At 46.9% G+C, this 16,725-nt stretch overlaps 1 long non-coding RNA gene across 1 annotated transcript in view; it reads right to left on the bottom strand.

Moving 5' to 3' along the window:
- Positions 1-14,298: 14,298 nt before the first annotated feature.
- Positions 14,299-16,725, bottom strand: part of LOC142829204 (uncharacterized) — a 37,119-nt gene continuing 34,692 nt past the window's right edge. The window contains exon 3 of the long non-coding RNA XR_012903618.2: positions 14,299-14,981. This is a non-coding gene — a long non-coding RNA (uncharacterized LOC142829204). The remainder of the gene's footprint in view (positions 14,982-16,725) is intronic.

Here is a 16,725-nt window from a genome sequence, read left to right as displayed (position 1 = left end):
ACCACTTTACATTGTCATCTTGATGGTCTCTTCTATCATGTTCCTCAGTAGCAAGTGGCACTTCCTATAATTTGCCTACTTGCCATCTGCATACATATACAGTAACTACACATAATATTGTTGCTTGGACACCAGAAATCTGGTCTATACCCTACTAATGTAACATTTTTTGCACAAGATTAATTTTACGTTTTGAACTTTTCATGCGTGTAATGGTACTGGGGCACCTGCATTCTAGCTTTCCTCAGCATTTCAGCTCCAGACATGTTTGTTTTTAGGTCCCCCTTCATATGCCCCAGCACAGAGAGAAGCTTTTGTTAGCATGACCTGCTAGAAGGATAATATGGAAGCATGTGTTTGGCTGCTGGGCAGGCACCCAGCTATTTTATGTGTGGTATCTTCATGACAGAAAGCCCATAACCTAATCCCCACTTCTGACATCTAGTGATACCTTTGACTGTGGAGGCTAATGTTTTCTTTGGTGTGTATATTTGTATAGTCCAATTTCTTCTATGTCAAATTTTCTAAGACAAATCCATATGATCTGCCTCAACTTGCTTTTACTTCTGATTTTCAGAAGTTCGCTGGGATTTTGAACTGTTGTTGAAATGTCAATAGAGTTCTACCTTTTTAAAAACCTTTTGTGTTTGTTGAAAAAAAATTTAGAATAATGGCTGGCACATTTTAAATATTAACATTCTTCATATGTTCCAATGAGGGACAAAATTAATGTTCTTCAATAATTACTAGTACTGGAGTTGTCACTAGCAAGGTGGGTCTGTACCATACATAAATGTGGGTAGATATTTCACAGTAGCTGAAGAGAGAAAACATCCTTTCTACAGGTTGACGGACAGCTTAGATTTAAGGGTCATTGAGAAAATGCCAAAACTGTTGCTTTAATGGCTCTTTTCTGCTCTCTTTCATGAACACCCCAACCAGTCTGAATAGAGCGGGTCAGACTAACAAACACAAATTGAGAGTCACAAAGGAGGATCTAGTTAGGAGACTCTCTTCTGTTCCTATAACTTGAGAGAGAAGCCTGTTCAAATAAGCTTGTAAGGAAGTGTAAGATGAGACCGAGGACTTACCTCCACTACGGAATGGATCCACATGGTAGCAATCAACCAACCAGCAATAGATTTAGTGAATCTAGAAAAGACTGTCAATCACTCTCTTAGGGTACGTCTACACTACAACGTTAATTCGAACTAACTTAGTTCGAATTAGTTAATTCGAACTAAGCTAATTCGAACTAATGGATCTAGACTAAAAAACTAGTTCGAATTAGCATTTTGCTAATTCGAATTAGCATGTCCACACAGAGTGGACCCTGAACCAGGCTTACGGATGGCCGGAAGCAGTGCCGGCAGGGCATCAGAGGAGGACTTAGAGCGTGGAGATGCTGTCTCAGGCTAGCCGAGGGCTGCGCTTAAAGGGTCCCAACCCCCACCCCGGACAGACAGTTCTCAGGGGTGCCCCGCTTGCAAAGCAGTCCTGGCTTGGAGTGCCCGGACTACCCACACTGGGCACATCACAGCACTTGGCCATCAGCCCGGCTGCACTTGCCGCAGACTGCCATCTGGACAGAGGAGGCAATTGGGAGGCTGCAGGACAGCTTCCACCCCCAGAAGCCCGCAGAGCCAGCCCAGTCCTCTCCATCAGGGGCTTGTACCACATTTCTCCCTTTGGTCTGACCCAGGACGGCCATTGTAAGCTCAGGGCTCAGGGTCGGGGGTCTCACAGGACCCCCTTGATTTTCATGCACACGTGCTCCTGGGTGGCCAGGCTGGCAGCTCTCCTGCCCTAGCCGGCCACCTTCCTGTGCCTAGTGCGGAGGTAGTGGACGAGGTCCACGATGTCCGCACTAGCCCAGGCGGGTGCCCGTCTCTTGCAGTCCCGGGCAAGCTCCTGGGAGCCGCCAGCCTGGTCCCGGGAAGAGGGGGAGGGCTGGGGGGCATCGGGTGGGTGGCTCGAGCCATGCCAGGTGCAGGGTCTGCTAGCTGGGTGCTGGCAGGCTTGCACCAGGCACGGGCACCATAGCCAGCCCGTGCCCCTTTAAGGGGGCCGAGGCCGGGAGGGGGGCAGACGAGTTTCCCTGATGTTGGCCAGAGTGGCCACCAGGGAAACCTGGGGAGGGCTAGCCTCCCACTAGTTCGAATTAAGGGTCTACACAGCCCTTAATTCGAACTAGTAAGGAATGAGGATTACCTAGTTCGAACTAAGTGCTCCGTTAGTTCGAATTAAATTCGAACTAGCGGAGCGCTAGTGTAGCGCCTATGAAAGTTAGTTCGAATTAACGGACGTTAGTTCGAACTAACTTTGTAGTGTAGACATACCCTTATTGATTTCAGTTTTCCATCAGAATAAGATGAGTAAGGGGAGTTTCTTCTGTTGAGCCCCTGTGATGTGGACCCAATGGTAAGTAGCTCTAAGCTATGTTGATTTGTTAGTCTACTAACATAACTCAAATTGCATAGCTTAGAACAAACTGTCCTTGGAAGTTAGACCTACCCGAAATGTGTATAGGCTGGTGGTTGTTTTCAAATCCTTTTTCTTTAAAGCTTTGATCCAACTAATAAAAATACTTAGTTGTAGGAAGGCTGGTGGTCCCTACATCATGGATTCCAAAAGGAGGGTAATTCAGGTAATGAAAACATGTCAGAGCTGTAGGGAGGGAAATGATAGATATATATGGAATACTGAGCCCAAGTCTAGGTCTAAAGGCTTGTCTACATGGGGAAGATGACCAGTGTAGGTAGAGCAAAATAATTCCATGACAGCTAGATTAGTAAAAAAAAACCTCCCTGTGTGGCCACTATTTCCGAAGACAAAGGACTTTTTTTCAGAATAATTACTCTTATTAAGTAATTATATTCTTAAACTTATGCCAGTCTGTCTTCCCCCAAAAGCCAGCCCTTAGAATGGAAGAACTGTTAGAGTTCATCCTAAGGGATTAAGGGCAGAATGTGAAACACCTAAAGGGGTACATTCAGTGAGACTAGGTAAGATGTGGAGATGCAGTTAGCTCCATAACTCTGACACAAGGGCTATTCAGTTTTCCAGGGTTTAAGTCATTATCTTCTTAAAAGAGTTTACAGTCAAACAAAGCACCTTGTTATATTGTCATCATGAGACAGCTCTCTTCTAGGCTGGCGTTCATTCAAAAGTTATGTGTATCTGCATGTGACACTCTCTGAACTACCATACCCTCAAAGATTCCTGGTTTAAACTGCTTTCAGGCCTTCTGCCACTAGCTTTTGCAGGCCTGACCTTAGCAGGCCTCACTTTGAATCACATGTTCCTCACTGCAGTCTTCCGAGTAATTTTTTTCCCTCCAGAGTAGAAGTTGGAATGAATTCAAGTCTCATGTGATTATGTCCTGTTCATTCTATGCTTCATTTACTTTAACACAGACACACTGTACTTGCCACAAATATTTTGTAAATACCATCAACAACGTAATTCAGTTTTGGTCAAATGATGGTTGAAGAGTTTCTTATATGTTTATGTTACTTTTAAATTATCTTATTTCACCTAGGTACAAGACTCTCTCTATAATTTCTCAGGAACACAATGAGCCTCATTAAAAAATACTGCACACAACACATGAAGGTTACATAGTGTTAAAGAATCAGAACATCATCATTATTGTAAGTAGTATTTCAGCATATGTAATTAACATCAAATCACTAGGTAGAAGTAAATCCTCCCACTTTCGTAATGAAAGTGTGTTTTCAAATTATCAAAGACAAGTACATCATGCTACCAGGTCTTCAGTCTCATTAACTCCCACTCAGTCAGGAAAAAATTCTCCTATTGCCTGTAGTTTTCCCAATCGGACATTTTCCTAATTTTAATCAAAATAAGCACATTTATCTCATTCCCATATTTGCAATAGAAATATCATCTTGCTATCTAAAAGGCAAACAAAGAATTAATAAGAGTTACAAAGGGATCTCACTAAACTGGATGACTGGGCAAAAAATGGCAGATGAAATCAATAATGCAAAGTAATGGACATTGGAAAACATAACCCCACCTATGCATATCAAATAATGGGATATAAATTAGCTATGACCACTCTAGAAAGATCTTGGAGTCATCATGTATAGTTCACTGAAAACAACCGATCAATGAGCAGCTGCAGCCAAAAAAGTTCATAAAATGTTAAGATCCATTAGAAAAGGTCTAGATCAGGGATGGGGGATCTAAGGCCCAGGGGCTGGATTCAGTCCCAACAGCTTGGGGTTCAGCCCCCCACCGTCTCCCCAAGGGGCTGAAGCCCACAAAATCTACTAGCCTGGGTCCTCCAAGACTCTGGTGTTGCTTCTCACTTGTGTGCACTCCCTGACTATTTTTCTGAGAGTCAGTGGCCACCAACCCAAACAATTTTCTATTTTACTACCTAGACCCCCCCTGGCAGAAGGAGAGATTAAAAAGACTGGACCTTCTCAGTTTGAAGAGAGATGACTAAGGCCTGGCTTCACTATACAATTACGTTGATGTAAGCTGCCTTACCTTGACAAAATTATGTCAGTGTACACACAACAGCCTTGTCCCAGTAAATACCCTGCTACACTGACATCATAACTCCACATCCATGGGCACATCTACACAGCAAGGCAAAAGTAGAATTAAGTTACGCAACTTCAGCTCCATCAATTGCATAGCTGAAGTTGAAAGAGCTGAATTCGGCTTTTGGTGCGGTCTACACAGCAGGAAGTTGAAGGTCTTCCTTCGACTTCCCTTACTTCTCGTAAAATGAGGTTTATGGGAGTCAGAATAAGAAGTCCTCCAGCTCACCATTATTCCAAAACAACACCGCTGTGTAGACATGCCCCATGAGAGTCGCAGATTTTAAGTCAGAATAGTCAGGGTACTGCAGTGTCTATGTAGACACTGACTGCACTATTTACATTGGCCATTGGCTGGTTTGTCAATGTCTAGGCTCCAGCAAGCCAGGCAGATAGAGCCTTTCTGCCCCCCAGCTCATCCCTTCCTACTCAGGAAGCTGAGAAGCCCAGAAGGCTGGCCCCCACACCTGGTTGGAAATGGAGATGGGCAAGAAGCCTGGGTGGCTGCCCCTTACTTCTGGCTGGGACCAGGGAACAAGCTGGGCTCCTGGTAGGGAGCTGCACAGGGCTGAGATCCCCAGGTTCCCAGTGAGGATGTACACCATTGATAGAAGAAGGGTGGTATAGACATCAGGCACCACAGTGATTACTGAAGGGTCTATTTGAGTCTGTAGTGTAGATATTCTCTAAGGGGGGATGTGATTGAGATCTATAACATTATAACAGGTGGGGAGAAATTGAAGGAGGAAGTGTTATTGACTTCTTCACATAAAACAGGAAATAGGGGTTACTCAAAGAAATTAATAGGCAGCAGGTTTCAAACAAATAAAAAGAAGTACTACTTCACACTACATAATGTCAACCTGTGGAGCTCATTGGCAGGGGATTTTGTAAAGGCCAAAATTAAAACTGGGTTTAAAAAAAAGAACTAGATAAGTTCATGGAATACAGACCCATAAATAGCTGTGAGCCCACATTCATGAGACGCAACCCACGCTTTGGGCATCCCCAGCTTCTGACTGCAGGAGCTAGGCGTGCATGACAAAGGATGGATCACTCAATTATTGTCTTTTCTGTTCATTCTCTTTAAAGCACCTGGCATTGGCCACTATCAGAAGCCAGGATACTGGGATAGATGAACCATTAGTCTAACAGAGTATTGCCATTTTTATGTTCTTATCCAAACTGTAAGGCACTTGAGAAATGTCTTGTTGAACAGCTCTACCTGTTCACAAGGGTAGTGTAACCAAGTATTTAATTAGTCATCAATCCATTAAAAATAATCTATGCACAGGGAGGCACTGGAAGAGTTCACTATATAAACTAAAAAGAAAAGAAAATGGAAAATTACTAGGGTACAAATAAAATCCCAACGTATAAATAAGCCTAGATATATAGTAGTTTTTTACTCACATGCACAAAGTTAACTGATTGCCAAGTCTGTGGCCAAGAAAGAATTTTCCCTCAGGACATGTTGCCTTCCTCGAGTGCACTGAGTCAGGAACCATCTGCTTAGATCAGGTGGGCATGCCCACATGATCCATAGCTTGTGATTTCAGGACAGGTTTGGCATTATTGAATATTTTTATTCCTGCTGCTTTCTTCCTAGGTTCTAAACCTTTATTGCCAGGGATTGCCTTAAACATGAGCCAGTTAAAAAATGTTTTTAGACTTTTTTTTAAGCTTGCCACTCTTAAAAAGGGCACACTGCTTCCTGTTGTAGCATAGGCAAAGTATGAGGAAGTTACATGAATGTCTTTGGTTCATAACTTTAATTAAGCCACAATCATGCCAATTTTTCAGACTAATTGGGAATGATGAGGTGTTGGCAGGCCATTATATATTCCATCTCTAGATTTGTAACCCTTTGCAGTCCTAAGGCATTGTGATAAATAATCACTTTCCCGTCAATTTACACTTTTCACTATAGCAAGAAAGAAAACCAAAAATGCATATTTACTTAGTTTAAAAATACATACAGCATATGTACACACAACAACAACAGGGCTGCAGTTAGGCACGAGGCAGTGGGAGGAGGAGTTTGGCTGCCAGTAGATGCTGACCATCAGTTAATTTTTCTTTGTGGGTGCTCCAGCCCTGCAGCATCCACAGAGCTGTCACCTACGGTAGTTGAATTTGAACATAACTTTTAGAAAGACGTCTAGACCTCCCTTAATGACTTAGAACTGAATTTGAGAATTTACCACATTCCTAGATAAATTGTCCCCAAAGGTTACTAAGCATCTCCATTTTAAAAGAATAGTTTTCATGTGAGTTGCTAGAAGGAAAACTAATTATTTGGTTTGCACATATGGTCTGCACTAGAAATGCTTCTGGATCCCTGTTGGTGAAAAATATATCTTTGTTGCTTCTCCCGTTTGAGAATATCACTTTATAGACATTTGATTTGCAAGCCTTCAGCTCTGTCTCGAGGCTAGATCATGGCAGGCACACTCTGCCTAGGTTTTTTCTGGGATAGCACCTCCCAAAAGTTCAATTCCGCCTGAACTTCATGATACATGAGATATAAGCAGAAACAGTACCAGAGCACAGGATTATTTGGCATGAAAGTAGTTTTTCCTGGTGATAATAATGTAAATTGCATCCACCTATTGCTTACAAGTACATGAGCTCATTCACTATGTAAAAGAAAAGCTGTTTTAATGGCATCAGTAAGGCGTGTGCATGCCATAACTGGGCAATTATCATTTTATAACGGTAACTTTTCTGTTTTTTTCATCTCATGATTCCTTGTTTGTGTTACTTACACTTGTTGCATCATCTCAAAAGTTAGATCAGGGATTCTTTGGGGACAAGGACCAAGTAAAGCAGTAGCTGTACTGTAATGAAGTAGTTCTGAAGCAGGGCTATGCAGAGGTCTTCCAGTGAGCATGGGCAGCGTGTTGTATGTGCTTGTGGTGCCCATGCTCCACCAATATTTGGAGCTGGGTCTCTCCAGCCCTGCTTGGAGCGGGCCCCGGCCCCCACACGCGTCCTTCCACCCCAGCCCCAGAGCGTTTCTCCTCCGGCCCCAGCCCGGCCCTGTCGTGTGAAACCTTCACTGAGCTCCCCCTTACCAGCTGTTGCTACCATGCGCAGTGTGCTCAAACAGGTGGGCCTGGAGATGCCCGGGAGTGACATAACATCACGGCCCAGGATTTTAAAACTGCTGGGCACTGGGTTGTGGGTTTGGAGTCCAGGGACAGAGTGCAGACTCCGGCCCCACAAAGTGGAAGGCAGAAGGTAGGGGAAGGGGAAGGGCTGGGAGAGGAAGGGGCTGGTGTGGAGGGGGAGAGGAGAGGAGGAAGAAAGGGGAAGGTACCAAAGATACAGGGTACAGGAGAGACAAATGCCAGGGGGCCAAGTGCAGACAATGAGGAAAAGGGCAGGAGGGGAGGTGTCAGTGGGAGGGGGACAGGGTGATGCTGGGAGAGGAGAGGGTAAGGGCATTGTGGGCTGGAGGAGGCGGTGCTGGGAGAAGGCTTGAAAGAAGAGGTTGGCATGAGGAAGGCCGGCATATGTGAGGGCACAGAGGCATGAGGGGAACAGGGGTAGAGGGTGGTGAGGGGGTGGGCATCAGGGAAAAAGAGGGCAAAGAGGGCAGGGACAGTGAGGGAAGGGGGAGGCACCAAGAGGGTGAAGGAGTAAGGGAAGGTGCAGGTGCCAGGGGATTCTGGGGGTGAAGCAGAAGGGCAGACACCTGCAGGAGAGGGACCAGAACCAGAGGAGAGAGGCAGGGCATGTGTGTAGAGGTGTTAGAAGAGGGGATGAGGAGAGGTAGCTCAAATGATCAGAGTGGGGCTACTGGAGGAGTGGGCACAAGGGGGAGAGAAGGGCTGGTGGAGGGAGGCAGGTTGCAGGAGGGCTGAGGGTAGTGAGAAGGGCAGGAGTCAGGACAGCAGAGGAGGATGAGGGGTGGAGGGCAGCAGGTACCAGGGGAGCTGATGGAACAAGGGGAGGAGACATGGCAGCAGAGAGAAAAAGTAGAGATTTATAAAATATTTATTAATAACTTGGGTGCCACAGTGGCACATCCAAACAAGCCACATGAACTCAGTACTGGTGCACAATAGAAAATCCATTCTGCTCATGGAAAAAAGATCTTAGGCTATGTCTACACTTGTGCAAGAAGTCTTGCGGGAGAACACGTCCACACTGCCATATGCGAGCTGTGCTTTTGCACAAAAGCATCCATGGCAGTGTGGACACTCTCTTGCCCAAGATAGCTCCAATGGCCATTTTAACCATAGGGGTTTCTTGTGCAAGAAATCCCTGCCGAGCATCCACACTGCCCTCTTGCACAAGAGAGCTTACACCTGTTAGAAAAGAGCATAGCTCTTGCGCAAGACACCCTCTCCTACCACGCCATACTGTAAATTTCCTTGTGCAAGAGCAGGTGGACAGTGTGGATGCTCTGTGGGTTCTTGCGCAAGAACGGCTGTACTTGCGCAAGAAGCTGTAAGAGTAGACATAGCCTTAGAGAGAACACTTTCCCCAGCCTCTTTGCCCCCGAGCTAATGTCACACACTTTGGGTTAATGCAACTGCAGGATAGTTGCATGGGGGGATATGGTTGGGGGTGGCAAACTAATCCCTGTTGGTAGGAGGATGGTGGGAAAAGCCCTTTGAGAGGAGTGACATGACACCTTTTACTTCTGGTCATGTGTCCATCTTACCCTGAGTGTGTTACTAGCAGAGGCGTGGCTAACAGGGGAGGGGAGAGTCAGGGGGCATGGCTAAGAAGGTCCAGGGGGCGTGGCTAATGGGGGCACCACCAAAAATTATACAAACCTGCCGCCCATGCCAGTGAGTACATCAATTCATTGAGATACTTGTCCAGTTTTATAACAGGCTGCATAAAAAGCCAGCGAAGTCAGTACAAACTAACATTTCATAAGACAATGACTTGTTCATACTGTTCTATAAACTATACACGGAGGCTGTGTCTACATTGGCACCCTTTTCCGGGAAAGGGATGCTAATGAGACACTTCGGAATTGCAAATGCCGTGGGGATTTAAATTTTCCCCGCGGCATTTGCATGAACATGGCTGCCGCTTTTTTCCGGCTCGGGACTTTGCCGGAAAAAAGCACCAGTCTAGACAGGGATCTTTCAGAAAATAAAGCCTTTTCCGGAAGATCCCTTATTCCTGATTTTAAAAGGACCAGCACCTGGAGGCCTGTGAGCCCTGCACCACACTGTCCATGCCTGGATGCTGAAGGATCTGCAGCTCTGCCAGGAGCAGCTTACTGAGGACCGAGCCATGAACTCTAACCTGCAGGCCCTGCTGCAGAGCATGCTGCCCCGTGCTGGTCCTGCGCCTGCTGCCCCCCAACTACTGTTCCTCCTCCCACTCCTGCCCCCCCGCCACCTCTTCCTCCTCAACCTCCACACTTTCCTCCTCCTCAATGTCCACACCCCCCACCTCAACCTCTGCACCCTCCTCCCCATCCCCCCAGGGACGCCGAAGCCCCCTCCCCTGCAGTGCTGGGAGGTGTTTGGCCCGGCGAGACCCCCAGCCCTGAGTGCTGAGCTTCCCCTCCTCCTTCTTCCCCCTGCTTTCCCCTTCCAGCTCCCTCCTCCCAGTTTTCCCCCTCTCCTCTCCCACCCTCTCTCCTACCCTCTCCCTCCTCCTTTCCCTCGTCTTCCCAGAGATTCATTCCCCCTCCCCAGTTGTGTTAAATAAAGACAGGTTATATTTTTTAAAATACGTGTCTTTTATTTGACATCAGGAAGGGAAGGCTCCGAAAGGGTAAGTGGAAGGATGAGAGGGAGGAATGGGGCACAAGCCCCCAGTGGGGCAGAGCAGGGAGACTGTTAGCGCTCCTCAGGGTGGAAGCTCTCCCGCAGGGCCCTCTGGATCCTGACAGCCCCTTGATGGTCCTCCCGGATGGCAGCCTGCAGACAGTGCAGCCAGGCTGCTGGCAACGTGTCCACGAGACACAGCAGAGTCCCTGGGGGCAGGTCTGGTTCCGTGTTGCAGAGTGCTGTGGTGTCCTGAGTGAGGGCAAGCAGAGCACTCTGAGACACAAATGTTTTGCTGTCCTTCAGTGAGGTAGACCAGCAAGCAGAGAAACCTGAGAACTGTCTGTCCCGGATGGGGGTAGGGTCCCTTTAAGCACAGACCTCGGCTAGCCTGAGGCAGCAGCCCCACACACTAAGTCCGACCCTCATGCACTTTTGGCACTGGTTCTGGCCAGCCTTACCTTCCATTCAGGGTCCACTCAATATGAGCGCGCTGTTTCGATTTAGAAAAATGCTATTTCGAAATAGTTTTTGAGTCTAGATGCATTTTTTCAAATTAGCTTATTTTGAATTAACTAATTCAAAATAAGTTCATTCGAAATAGCGCTGTAGTGTAGACATACCCACAGTGAGGTGAAATCTTGTAGGTACCCAAGACAAATCTGACTCATGAAAGGGGTGCAGTAATCTGGAAAGGTTGAGAGCCCCTGATGTAAACCATTTACACATGAGCAGCAGGCTGTGCCTCACCAAGCCCCCACGTAAGCATGCCTGCTGCAGAGACTAGGGTGGTTGGTGCTGGGCAATGATGCCTGATGAGCAGCCTGGGGCTGGGGTGCAACAACTGCACTGCCTGGCTGCTCAAAGCCAGGGGATGGGGTCAGGGTCATTGTAACTATGCTGCCCAGCTGCCCAAGCACTCAGACTGAAGTCTGTCCAGGACCCCGGGGAGCGGGGCGCTGTGACCACACCACCTGACTGCCTGACTGAGAACCAGGGCTGGGGTGGTGGTGACCACACTGCTCAGGGACTGAGGGCACTGATGCTGTGGTACACCATTGGGGCTGGAGCCTCGCCCCTTCAACTGGGGCTGAGGCTAGAGGTCAGGGTAGGGCTACTTTAGTTTCCTGCAGGGAAAGGAGAGCAAAAGGGAGGAGGGTAGAAGGGCAGGAGTGGGGCCTCGGGCACAAGGGGAGAGACTGGGGGGCCAGGATCCCTGGGCAGCTGGATCACCAGCTGCAGCTGCCCATGCATTTATCACACTTTCAGTGATGATATGAATAAAATCATCTTACCATAGGACTTGCAAACACACTAAACATTGGCGTAACTCTGTTGTTCCAACTGAAGTCAATAGGCATTTCCAAGTTTCACACAATGCGAGCGGAAGTAGGCAAAAGCAAATGCTTCGAAAAATCCCAACCGACACGTGTGGGTTCTAATAAGACCAGGTTAGTAGATATTTATACCTAAGCACTTTTCCTTATTCAGTGGACTTTAATCACAGACTCATTTTACATGCAGTGGGAAAGGCACTTTCACAGTCTAGTTTGCTCACTACTACTTTGCTCCCGTGCTCCTGCAGTTGATCATTTCTAGGTAATAGAGCTTTTGCAAACCAAGAGGGTTTTTAGAGTTCATTAAGCTGCTTGTATCTCATTGCTCACTCTCATGTTGTTTTCAGGCGGTGGTGTGGTCGGGTGGCATCCACAAGGGACTTGGCAGCAGAAGGTCAAAGTTTGAAGAGAGGAGAGCAATTGAATCACTCCCTGTTCCACTGTGGATAAATGCTTACTAGCAATTAGGCTTGAGACCAAGTGAGAACAAATCTATAGGTTAGAGCACCCATCAGAGAGGTAGGAGACCTACAGTTCAGTCCTCCTGCTCCAGTCCCTTGAATTATTTATCCATAGTGAAACAACTTCACCAGGACTATGTGCAGTAAGCGAAGGCAAGCCCTCAGCCCCACCCCCAACCCCGACTCTTCTGCTGAGGCCCTTCCACTAAAGGAGCCAAGACGCCTTCCCACCCCTCCCACCATGCGGAGGCAAGGAAGCACGCAACTTGTGTGCATCCCTCACCACCACGGGGAGGGGAAGTGTTGGGAAGGGAGGAGGGCGGGCAGGTGCACAGCTCCATCCTCCCTAGCCTTGGAGCATGGGGAGGGCAGGTGCTGGGGGCAGCGACATGCCGCCCCCAGAATGCCTACAGCAGGCATTCTGGGGGTGGAGTGTGGGCGGGGCCCGGCTGACAGTTTGGAAAGGCAGAGCCTTCCCACAGCTAGCATACTGGCTGCCCGTGAGCAGGAATGAATGAGGGAGCCCCAATACCATAGCTCAGTGGTTACTGCACTTTCCTGAGAGGTGCAGAAACCCCATTCAAATCTTCTCCCTCCCCCACCTCTGGCTATCCTAAAATTCAAGTGACCACTAGACTTACCAATAGACTAAAAGTGACAAGGAGGACACCACCACTCCTCTTCCTCCAGTCATATTGTAAGAAGCACTTAATTCATTCCCACAAGAAACCTCTGAGGCGCCTGAGCTGGCTGGCTCTGGTTTATGGATCATCAGGCAGAGACATGCTCTCCCTTCACAACTAGGACTCAGGTACCTACCTTATGTTCCTATTGCAACATTGAGCATCATGGCACTTAGAAAATCAGAAGAACAACACTGCGACCCACAAAGCCTAAGTTAGGGGAGAGACAGGCCTTTTTAAAATGGGCCCCAGAAAAAGCAAGCATGGTAGGAAGGCAATCACCTAAACTAGCCAGTGGGACATGCCATCTACTGGGTTGTGTGCTAAGTCGCAACTCGAGTGTGTTCCAGAAACTGCACACTGGAACTTTTTTCCCCAACTGCACCATCAGGATTGGGAATGTGGACATGCCCATGTGCATGGTGGGGGATGCAGCCCACCCTCTCTTGCTCATTAAGCCCTGCGCCAGCCACCTTAACCACTCTAGTGAACAGTTCAGTGCCAGCATACTTGTCAAGGGTGCCTTCAGGCATCTTCTGAAGGCACGGCTCAGATACCTCCTCACCCAGCTGGATGTCAGAGAGCAAAACATCCCACACATGGTGGCTATGTGTTGTGTGCTCCACAATATTTGTAAGCAGAAGGGGAGGGGGCATTCCTGCCAGGGTGGGGGCAAAGGCTGACTGCATTAGCAGGGCCTTCAAACAGCTGTGCACAACTGCCATCCAGCAGGCCCATCAAGGGGCCATGCACATCCAGGAGGCCCGAAGGAGAGTTTTTCACAAGAACCCCAGTGATACTCTCCCCAGGGCCTCCCCACTAAGGGCCTGTGCATCTCTCCTCACTGCCTTTCCTCTCACACCTGTCCCTTTCCCCCTTCCCCTGTAGAGACAATACAACAGATATTTTATTGAAAAAATAAACTCTTTTTTTATTTGGGGTCAATTGCTCCCTGGGAGCAGTGGAGGGTTGGCTGGGAGCAGCAGACTGGAACATTTTGGGCAATATGCATGGCAGTAGCAGCTGCTGGTTGGCTCAGGGCTGTTAAGGCCTCTTGCATGTCGCAAACCCTTTCCCCTGAGGCTGCAGTTTTGAGGGTTCCAGGGGAAAAGGAGACTGTAGAGTATGGCTGGGTATGTCTACACTACCCCGCTAGTTCGAACTAGGGGGGTAATGTAGGCATACCGAACTTGCTAATGAAGCCCGGGATTTGAATTTCCCGGGCTTCATTAGCATAAAGCCGGCGCCGCCATTTTTAAAAGCCGGCTAGTGCGAACCCCGTGCCGCACGGCTACACGTGGCACGGGCTAGATAGTTCGAACTACGTAGCCATTCCAAACTATCTGTACTCCTCGTGGAACGATAGTTCGGAATGGCTATGTAGTTCGAACTATCTAGCCCGTGCTGCGTGTAGCCGCGCGGCACGGGGTTCGCACTAGCCGGCTTTATTCTAATGAAGCCCGGGAAATTCAAATCCCAGGCTTCATTAGCAAGTGTGGTATGCATACATTACCCCGCTAGTTCGAACTAGGGGGGTAGTGTAGACATACCCGCTGAGTGTAGACAGAGCGGTCAGCAGGGCACCTTAGGAAGGGCTGGAGACCCCCTATTTTGAAATAACTGCAGCTGCCCTGTCTACACAGCCCCTATTTCAAAATAGCTATTGCAAAGGCAGTATTCCTCGTACAATGAGGTTTACAAATGCCGAAATAAGCCACCCGTTATTTCAAAATTATTTCAAAATAACACAATTGCTGTGTAGATGCTCGCATAGTTATTTTGGAATAATAGCCATTATTCTGAATTAATGTTGCTATATAGACACACCCTTGGAGTTCTGTTTTCTGTCTTATGACCAGTATTTGTGGTTTCATAGAGAGTCAGCAGGGAACGCACAAGAAATTGCTCCTCTTGGGCAATAGCTGGGATGGCACTGCAAAGGGACCAGGAGGAGGCAGGGCTGTAGTATATTCTGCTTTCCATGTCAACATGCAAAAAAGGCTAAGTACCCAAAGGAGCAGGCTGCACAGTCTTGCTGTGTCTTGTTTTTCACAGGGTCAGTTGTAAACAAATGCAGGACAGTAGCTATTTGCCATGATTTGGCGCTTAGACTTGCTTGTTATTAATTTTTCTTCTTTCTCATTTTATGACGAGAAGTTAAATGTAGAATTCTTCTATTCTGCAAAAGATGAACAAATACAAATGAACATCATAGTATTATTTGTTTTCTGTTCTTGAATTTTGGCTTCTGTTTTATTTCTTTTCAAAGCTGGCAAGTCATGCACCGAAGATGGTGAGAACCATCTTTAAAACTGTCACCCTCTCGCAATTTTCCTTCTGTTGTTAAACCCATCATTTTTAGGATTATTTTTCATAACAAGGCTAAACTATGGATCTTTTTGGCGATATTTTGGAAATAAAATACATTCAGAAATGCACAAGACATAAAGTTTCATAATAATAAAAATGTCCTGATAGAAATTAAGCTGAGGACTCTGGTTTTATTGTCTATTGCCCTTTTAATATAGCCTCAATTATCTCACCTACTACTGAATTAATCTCTTATCCTATCCTTGTGCAACACATAATTTTTTTTACCTGTCACTCAGCAATCCAGAGTGGAGGCTTACATGTCTAGCACACACTACATTGTGCCTTGTTAACACCACTTGATTGCAATTCATTAGAAAACACTGGGTCAGAGCCTCATCTGGTAAAAATCAACGTAGTTCTATGGAGGTTGGTGGAAGCACTACTGCTTACTCATGCTGGAGATCTGGCTCTTGGATTCTTATTTTACCTTTGGATAACTAGTGAAAAAACACTGGGCTTTGTGGTAGATACTGTGAAGTGCCAAGCACCTCTCAAGAGCTCTCTTAACACAAAGTGGAGGCACTTAGCAACTCTAGAGGAGGAGGACTGGGAATTGAAGTATTGTACATCTTTGTTAAAAGTTTAGTAAAATGAAGGCATGTTCCATGGTGCATTTAATTGTGTATTGGGAGGGCTGGGGAAGGAGGAAAGAATCAGCGTGCAGTGAAAGCACAGAGAAAACAGGTCACCCAGATTCTGCCTGGAAAAAAAAGGAGCAACTCACCAGGTCTTCCATGACCTACATAAAGAAAGGGCATATGAGAAGTGGCCCAGGGATGCTGTGTGTTAGAGATCACATGACTTTTGCAGCCCACTTCAAAAAACTGAATGAAAAATAAGAAACTACAAGATAGTCTACTATATAAAAAAAAACCTGTGTTAATGTAAGACCAATCTGAACTCTTCCTTTTTGCTTTCCTGCATTAAAGCAGGGATAGGGACCTGTTTTTGGGTCGGAGACTGCTGACCCACAGAAAAATCAGTTGGGTGATAAGCAACAAAACAAAACAAAACAAAACAAAATCCTTCACTGACATGGCTCCCAACTGAGAAGAAGAGAAACTCTCCCCACATTCCCCTCACATTCCAGAGCCTTGGGGGACCCAGACTAGTAGATTTTGTGTGCTCCAGCCCTGTGGGGAGATGGCAGAGATGAGGAAGGGGGCGAGTACCAGCACAGACTCCAAAATCCTGAGGAAGAGCACTGAACCTCGAGGGCCAGATCCAGGGAAGCCAGGGGCCATATTCGGCCCCTGGGCTTTAGGTTCCCCACCCCTGCATTAAAGCATTGTATTGTTCATAAAACATATATGGAGCAAAACAAGATGTTATGTTCGTACGCTTGTGCTTCTCATTCCTGTATATACACGGACCTTACATGGACACCTGTGACTTGATAACTGTCATTATGCTGTACAATTATTCCAAAGAACTTTATGGGGCACTAAGGATAAGACTTGGCTCTCTTATAAGGATAAGGCTATGTCTACACTGCAGCGCCATTTCGGGATACCATAATAGCTATCCTGCGTCTTAATAGTAAGCCCATT

The sequence above is a fragment of the Pelodiscus sinensis genome, chromosome 1 (assembly GCF_052426305.1).
Source record: "Pelodiscus sinensis isolate ZL-2025 chromosome 1, ASM5242630v1, whole genome shotgun sequence".
Taxonomy (NCBI): domain Eukaryota; kingdom Metazoa; phylum Chordata; order Testudines; family Trionychidae; genus Pelodiscus; species Pelodiscus sinensis.
The sequence above is the reverse complement of the archived record's forward strand: the minus strand, read 5'-3'. Positions and strand labels throughout refer to the sequence as shown.